Genomic DNA, 9,115 nt, shown 5'->3' on the forward strand with positions numbered 1-9,115 from the left:
CTCACCCCCAACTGCCCCCCCTCCCGTCAGCCTGATCACCCTCAACAGCCCCTCCCCCACCAGCCTGATCACCCACAACTGCTGTCCCATCCTGGCCTGATCACCCACAACTGCCCTCCCCTCTTGGCCTCTGCCTCTACCTTGGCCCCACCACCATGGCTTTGTCCAGAAGAATGTCCAGAAGGTCTCCTGGAAGGTCTCCCAGTCTAATTAGCATATTACCCTTTTATTAGTATAGAGGCCTGGTGCACAGGTGGGGGCTGGCTGGTTTGCCCTGAAGGGTGTCCTGGATCAGGGTGGGGGTTGCCTTGGGGTGTGGGATGGCCTGGGCGAGGGGCCTGTGGTGGTTTGCAGGTCGGCCATACCCCCTTCAGGGTGGGGGGGTCCCGCTGGGGTGCCTGGCCAGCCAGGGTAAGGGGCTGAGGGCTGTTTTCAGGCTGGCCACGCCCCCCGGCGACCCAGGCCCCCAGCCACTCCTTCAGCAGCGGCCAGGGCAGGTGGGAAGCTTGGCTTCCTCCATCACTGGGGGCAACCCAAGCCTCCTGCTTGCTCCAGCTCCATGGCCGCCACCATCTTTGTTGGGTTAATTTGCATACTTGCCCTGATTGGCTGGTGGGCGTAGCAGAGTGATGACCAATTTGCATGTTTCTCTTTTATTAGTGTAGGTATATTGACATACCTATAAAATATTGACTATAGATTATTCCTTGCAGCTTTGAAAATAGTCTAAATGTTCTTTAATAAGATGGATCACATTTAATTTAATCTATACCATGGAATACTATGCAGTTGTTAAAAAACAATCAAGTCTTTATTTATTAAAATGCTGTTAAGTGGAAAAGAGCAAGGTGAAGAAATGTGTATAAGATGCTACCATTTATGTAAAAAGTTGCAGGATAGAATAAATATGCCTTATGCCTTTGGAAGAATACACAAAAAACTAATATAGCATCCATTGACTCCGGGGAGGGGATCTGAGAAGCTAGAAGACAAGATAAGGAGACTTTCCACTAACTACCCTTTGGTATCTTTTGAATTTGAACTATATTCATGTACTACATGGTCAAAATGAAAATTTTAAATGAGTAGGATTTTGCCAATAATTAACTTACTTTTCAGTAATTGAGAAAGTTAGATCTGTAGCCAGAATCTGTTAGATTTCTCTGATGCCACCTAATTTTCAGTAGACTACAAAAATATCCTTCTAAAATTTCTAACATACAACCAGATAACGGTTCAGTTGCTAGAAAACTATGACTAAAAATAATCAATATGTAATATAAAACATTTTCTTTAATATCACTCAGGGCATGGCATGAAATAGTAATATGCAAAAATACTTTAATAATTTCTAAAGCATTTTCATATATGTTATAGCATTTAATTCTCACAGTAGTTTAGTGAGATACTCCTATTTCACCATTTTCTAGATGAAGGTATTAGAAAGCTAAGTGATTCACCAAAGTCCAATAGCCAGAAAGAGGTAGAGATAGGACTTGAATCCACATCATCTGATGGTGTAGAAATTTTTAGAAGACTCCACTAGTTGAGGGTCAGAAAACAAGTTCCTATCTTGTCTTCACTACTGGCCCATGATGTTAGACAAGCTATTTAACTTTACAGATCCTCATATATAATATTATTAGAATAATACGAATTTGTACTTTCCAGGATTATTGTCAGAACTGATGAAACGAGTGAAATCAAATAGTAAGTGCTCAAGAAATGTTTGCCCAGTGGATTAACAAATGTTAGGGAGCATTTTTATAACTCAAACTTCCAGTTTGTTTGTCTTAGTAGCTCTTCCTGGTCCAGGTAACAGACCCAGGAGTGCAACCATGAAGAAGGAGGAACCGTTTTTCAGTTCATTGAATGTAAAATTAATTTGAACTTTTTCGTAAGAGGGGAACTTAATTCTTCCTGTCTCCATCACACATCACTAGTTCACCTTTCCCCTAGCACTTTCATCACACTTCAAGAATTTAGAATAAAAAGCATGTCAAATTTTGAATGACTTAGGAAATAATTAACTCGATAGTTTAACTTGTTTAATGTTAGAGTTGGCCTTAAATGTTCACTGTTAGGCAAAAATCTTTTTAAAATTCAAAGATCTGACTCTTCTGCAGTGAAAATATGAAATACCCACAAAAAAAAAACAATTACTTTTGTGTTATTTTGAAATTGTTCCATTATACAGTTCACATTATTTATGTTAGGTCACAACTTTAATTTCAGAGAATTCTATTATTATTTAAAGAGATTACATAAAACATGAATATGTTTTTTCCTACCCAATAATTATTTACAGAAATTTAAATTCAGATTTGAAGTTCTTACATTGTAGTTTAATTAATTAAAAGTATTTAAACTACCTTAAAGTACTGATTGAAGATTTTAGAGCTTAAAATATTTTTATTATTCATCCTGTGTTTTAGTGTATAAAACATGGTGGAGTTTTTGTTTTGTTTGTGTAAAGCTGGCCCTTTTAGTTTATTGAAATATGATCATTTAGATGTTCAGTATGAACAGGCCAATTCTGAATTGGGTTTGACATCTCACTCAGTATTTTATACTACTTTTAAGTGAAATAAGTATTGCATCCTAATTTTTTTAATGTACTTATATGCATGTTTAAATTAATAAGTAGATGATATCAGTTGAAGACTGACAAACACAAAAGTTTTCATTGTGTTGGAATTATATCCCAAGAGTAAAGGACCTTGGGATATTATCAAGATTTAATACATAATTAAATGACACTATTTTAACAAGACTTTCCCATAAAGTAAATACAAAGTTATTCCAGATTTTTTTTAAAATGTTGTTTTAAAGAGACCTTTAATGAAGGTAGAAAAGTAATTTGGTTTTTTAAAAAGTTCTACCAACTTTTTGGTGTGCTTATTACTGAATGAATGTACTCAATTTGTACTACTTTAATTCAGTTTGTTGCCTTTGTATTATAGTTATTATGGGTTTTTTTTTTTTATTTGTAGACTTTCTTCTAAAGGAAAATAATAATCCCACTATCTTAAACCTGTATTTGTCATTGGAGTTTGCTTTTTGACTTATTAGTTCGTTTATGTTGTTAGGTAAATGTTTAAGTGAGAATCTGATCACTTTTGGTGAAGTGAAAAAATTGAATTTCTGCATAGGTGCCTGAATCTGTAGTTATCTTGCCAAGGTAAAGACAGTTAGCAGGACCTATTTGTAGACCAAAACAACAAGCCTTTTTCTCTCATCTTTGTACTGAAGTGGATTTTATGTTGGAAAAACCACTGTAAACATTAAGAGTGAAAAGGTCTGAATGATGAAAAATATACACATATTAAAAAATAGGCAATTTCACCTTAATGTGGGCATAGAAATTTAGTGGCAAAGAGGGATTGGTTTTAATATTCATTCAGTGGCTAAGGGGAAAGTTTACATAGAATTCTATAAAATATATTTAGCCACTAGGAGGAGTTGTGTGGTGTCTCTTTTTAAAATGAAGAGTGAACAGTTAAAAAGATCAACTCCATCTAAACAAGCACTGTCCAGCCACAGTGTTTAATGTGAACTACCTCAGGTACCTGATACAGTATTTGGCATTCAAAATATTCTATTTACTTCAATTAATATTTGGCATAATGAATTTCAGTGGAGTCAGTGTGGCCAGTTACTTGGGGCTCATTGACATGAAAATTGATCTGTAATATTGCTCGTTATTTACTGAACAGTAAACCATTTATATTAATTCTCAGCCTTATTGACTATGTGTATACATTCCTTAATTATGAAAAAATTAGCCAATAACCATAGAATTCAGATGACTTTATTATGGAAACTTGTAAAATAAGAATAAACCAATGTTAATATTGCTATAAATTAGTTAATAGGAAGGAATTTATTTTTTATTTATTTTTATCTTGTTTATTACAAGAAACACATACAAAATTTTAAATAATGGAAATATATAGAAAGTTAAAGATCCTGGTAATCCTATCAAAGAAGCAGCTATTAGTAACATTTTACATATTCTAATTTTGTCTATGCATATAACATATGTAATTTGAAAACAAAAATGGCTACACTATCACTGCTCTTATCACTTGCTTTTTTCAGTTATTAGAAATGTCTTTCATTATATGTGTGTATAAACTACATCTTCTTTCATAGTATTCTTACTTAGTATATCTTACCCTATAAGCAATGGAAAATTTCAGCTTATTTTGGTATGAACAATAAGGAAACTGATTATGTCACATAGCAGGTGGTGTGGTTCTAGATAGATAGTCAAGGTGTGGCTGTGCTTCTCACTGACACTCCTGGTTCTCATCCTTGGGCTGGTAGTGAGATGGTAGCAGCTCTCATCCTTGAGTTTTCCTAAACTAATCATTGGGAAGGAGAATGGGATCGCCATTATTTAATTATTTTAATCATCATAGATGAGATGTATGTTGGGCAGTTAATCATTATTACAAGTATTCCATACAGTTTCTGTAACTAGTTTGCTATTGAGGTTATTATCACATTTTATTTTTATTTTTATTTTTTTTTGAGGATCAAACCTGCAACTGGGGCATATGCCCCTGACCAGAATTGAACCTGGGACCCTTCAGTCCATAGGCCAACACTCTATCCACTGAGCCCAACTGGCTAGGGCTATAACATTTTTTTAAAAATAAATCTTTATTCAGATTATTACAGTTGTTCCACCCATAGCTCCCCTCCACCCAGTTCCCCCCCTCCCCCCACCCCCCGCACTGTCCTCATCCATAGGTGTATGATTTTTGGCCAGACTCTTTCTGCACCTCCCACACTCCCTTGCCCCGGAGAATTGTCAGCCCACTCCCTTTCTATGCCCCTGATTCTATTCTATTCACCAGTTTATTCTGTTCGTCAGATTTTTTATTCACTTGATTTTTAGATTCACTTGTTGATAGATATGTATTTGTTGTCACTTTGTTGTTCATAATTTTTATCTTTACCTTTTTCTTCTTCTTCCTCTTCTTAAAGAATACCCTTCAACATTTCACATAATACTGGTTTGGCGGTGATGAACTCCTTTAGCTTTTTCTTATCTGTGAAGCTCTTTATCTGACCTTCAATTCTGAATGATAGCTTTGCTGAGTAGAGTAATCTTGGTTGTAGGTTCTTGCTATTCATCACTTTGGATATTTCTTGACACTCCCTTCTGGCCTGCATAGTTTCTATTGAGAAATCAGCTGACAGTCGTGTGGGTACTCCCTTGTAGGTAATTGACTGTTTTTCTCTTGCTGCCTTTAAGATTCTCTCTTTCTTTGTCTTTTGCTCTTGGCATTTTAATTATAATGTGTCTTGGTGTGGTCCTCTTTGGATTCCTTTTGTTTGGGGTTCTCTGCGCTTCCTGGGCTTGTAAGTCTATTTCTTTCACCAGGTAGGGGAAGTTTTCTGTCATTATTTCTTCAAATAGGTTTTCATTATCTTGCTCTCTCTCTTCTTCTGGCACCCCTATAATTCGGATGTTGGTACGCTTGAAGTTGTCTCAGAGGCTCCTTGCACTATCTTCATATTTTTGTATTCTTTTTTCCTTTTGCTTTTCTGGTTGGTTGTTTTTTGCTTCTTCGTATTTCAAATCTTTGACCTGATTCTTGGGATCCTCTAGTCTGCTGTTGGATCTCTGTATATTATTCTTTATTTCAGTCAGTGTATGCTTAATTTCTAATTGGTCCTTTTACATATCCTTGAGGGTCTCATTATATTTCTCGGAGGTTTCTAGAAGATTCTTGAGTAACCTTATAACCATGGTTTTGAACTCTATATCCAGTAGTTTGCTTTCCTCCATTTCTCTCATTTGTGACCTGTTTCTTTGTCTCCGCATTTTGGCTGCTTCCCTGTGTTGATAAAATGGCTTTGTGTGCTAGGTGTCCTATAGGGCCCAGTGGCTCAGTCTCCCTAATAACCTGAGGTGGACACTCTTGGTGCACCCCTTTGTGGGTTTTGTGCACAGTCTTATTGTAGTTAAGCCTTGATTGCTATTGGTAACACTGATAGGAATTGACCTCCAGGTCAATTGGCTGTGAGGACCAGTTGTGTCTACAATGGGAGAACTTCTGTGCTGAAGACACTCTTATGGGGCAGAACTTGCTTCAGTGGGGCTTTGGTGCTCACTGAGTCTGCTCCCTGAGTGTGTCTCTTATGGATGTGAAGAGTTGTAATCTGGATGGTCTCACTCTGACCACTGGGTAGACTGGCTTTTGGATCTCCAAGGGGGTGCGAAGTCACCCACTGCCTGAGGCCACCCAGCAGGAGCTACAGAGAGATCTGCAGATTCCTCCTCTTTGTTTGGGGTTTGGAGGTGCCCAGATGAGGCGCAGCTGTGAAGTAATGCAGGCTGCTGACAAGCCTTAGGCCTTTTGGAAGATCTGGGTTTCTCTGATCCAACTACAGTTTGACAGGTTTTTAGGTGGAGAAAGGCCAGGCCATTAGTATGCAAAAGCCTCTGCACAAAGCTTGAGTGGGGTTGTAAATTGGGTGGGGCATGGTCTCAGGGAGTCACAGGGCAGTGCAAATAGCAATGGTTGCCTGCCTTCAGCCCTCCCCCTATAGGTCCCTGGGTCTCTGTGTCCCTCGGCCTCGTGTAGGAACAATGAACGCTGCAAGGACCTCTGCCAGAAAGCCGCCCTCATGTTCTGGCCCGATGCCAGACAGTACAGTTTCTCTCCATATGATTCTGGGCCCCCAGATTCTCACCCAGAACTGGATTTCAGAGCAGTCGGGAGCTTGTATCTCCCTCCCGGTTGAAAAAACAACAGTGTACCCAGCTGCCAGCCCCTTTCGTGAGCGCCTCTGTACCTCCACACCTCTGCACCTCCTATCAGACTCAATGCGCTTTTCTCTTTCCTTCTAGTTGTAGAATTTACACTCAGCCAGCCTTCCTGTGGTTCTGGATGCTATTCGTTTTGTCTTTTAGTTGTAGTTTTAATGTGGTTGTACGCGGTAGCAAGTTCAGGTATTTACTTATGCTGCCATCTTGGTTGTCCACCATTATCACATTTTTATGATTATAAATGATACTGTTATGAACATCTTTGTACTATTTAATTTTGAATACTTGTGCAAGGGTTTCTGTAGACTAAATTTCTGGAATAGAATTCCCAGATCAAAAGAACTTGATAGAGCCCGACTGGCATAGCTCAGTGGTTGAGCATCGATCTATGAACCAGGAGGTCATGGTTTGATTCCTGGTCAGGGCACATGCCTGGGTTGCGGGCTGGATTCCCAGTGTGGGGCATGTAGGAGGTGGCCAATCGGTGATTCCCTCTCATCATTGATGTTTCTATCTCCCCCTTTCCCTTCCTCTCTCTGAAATAAATAAAAAAAAAATTTTTTTAAAGAAGAAATTGATAGACACTGCCAAATTAAAGTTCTGATGTGAAGAATAGGTGTATACCTATTTATCCTATATAATAAAAGCCTAATATGCTCAGTGTTTGGTGTCTGGTCGTCCGTTCAACCAATCAAAGCGTAATATGCTAATGATAGGCTAAGGCCGCTCAACCGCTCATTATGATGTGCACTGACCACTAGAGGGCAGACAGTCGACCAGTCGCTATGATGTGCACTGACCACCAGGAGGCAGATGCTCTGACCAATAGGTTAGCTTGCTGCTGGGGATCAGGACTGAGTGAGAAGGACCAGACATGCCCTGGAGCCCTCCTGCAGTTCTTCCCTGGCTGGACAACCTCCTGATTCCCTCCCCAGCCCCGATTGTGCACCGGTGGGGGCGGGGGTCCCTTGGCCTGGCCTGTGCTCTCTCGCAATCCTGGACCCCTCGGGGAATGTCGGAGAGCCGGTTTCAGCCCAATCCTGCAGGCCAGGCCAAGGGACCTCACTGGTGCACGAATTCGTGCACTGGGCCTCTAGTGTGTGTGTGTGTGTGTGTGTGTGTGTGTGTGTGTATATGTATATGTGTATGTATATGTATATATACAAGTATGCTCATTTTCTGGATGAAGGTATTGGAGAGTATACACATACATACTTACACACACATAAGAGTAACAGTTTCACTGAATCGCCATTAAGACTGTTTACTTTTCTTTTTAACCCTCACCCAAGGATATGTTTATTGAGTTTAGATTGGGGAAGGGGAGGAGACAGAGAGAGAGAAATATCGATTCGTTGCCTCCCATATGCACCCTGACTGGTGATTAAACCCGCAACCTAGGTATGTGCCCTGGCAGGGAATTAAACCCACGACCTTTTGGTGTATGAGATGATGCTCCAACCAACTGAGCCACTGGCCAGGGCAGGGCTATTTACTTTATCAATCTACTGGGCCTGCTGCATAGTGGGCTCTGCCAAGGGAGCAGAATGTGCTACAGTAGTTCCATTGGGTTTCTAATGGGATGTATAAGCCCCAGTCAAAAAATTTTATAAATTTGACTTATGGAATCACCATTTATTAAATTTCAGCTGAATATTACTGATTAAACTGTAGATAGCATGTCCCTACCTCCATTCTCTCCTCCATGTTACAGAAAACTGGATAGAAAATAACATACAATCCTCAGAATTGCAGCTTCCAGACAGGAAAAATTGGTACCAATTAAGATGGGATAACAGCTTCAAAGATAATTCACTCATTGTATCTGAGCAAATAGATGGTGTGGTAGCCTGCCCATGTGAAGTGTGAGCAAGATGAAAAAAATGGCATGGCAACCCTAAAAACACACTATAGAAAAAGAAGAAAAATGCATGCAGAAGACAACGAATCCAGCTTAGAAGAAAATACTGCACACAAAGCAAAAACAAACAAAAAAACCACATAGTTTACCATAGAAAAATGTTATTAAGGATATGAATTTAATTAAATAAGAGCTCAAAGATGAGATAATGAAACAAAATGAGGTGGAGATTCCAAATTAATGAAATAGAGAATCCAAACCACACTGTTACAAATCATAAGTTAGCAACATAGACAAATTAGAAAATCAAGTTCCAGCATGGAGAAAAGATTTGAGCTAATCAAATAAAAGAGGTGGAGAGAGGGTTTGGAAGAACAAAGCAGTTCAAGAAGAATAATAGATATAGGGAACAGACAAAGGAAATAACTTAAGATGAGTTAGTGCACCTAAAATGTAAAACAAAAAAA

General features: G+C 39.1%; 1 protein-coding gene across 1 annotated transcript in view; it reads left to right on the forward strand.

The window, feature by feature from the left end:
• The window catches only part of PIGF (phosphatidylinositol glycan anchor biosynthesis class F), a 60,301-nt gene that overhangs the window by 40,084 nt on the left and 11,102 nt on the right, over positions 1-9,115 (forward strand). The gene's annotated exons all lie outside the window — the stretch shown is intronic.

The sequence above is a fragment of the Myotis lucifugus genome, unplaced genomic scaffold (genome assembly GCF_000147115.1).
Source record: "Myotis lucifugus unplaced genomic scaffold, Myoluc2.0 scaffold_6, whole genome shotgun sequence".
NCBI lineage: Eukaryota > Metazoa > Chordata > Mammalia > Chiroptera > Vespertilionidae > Myotis > Myotis lucifugus.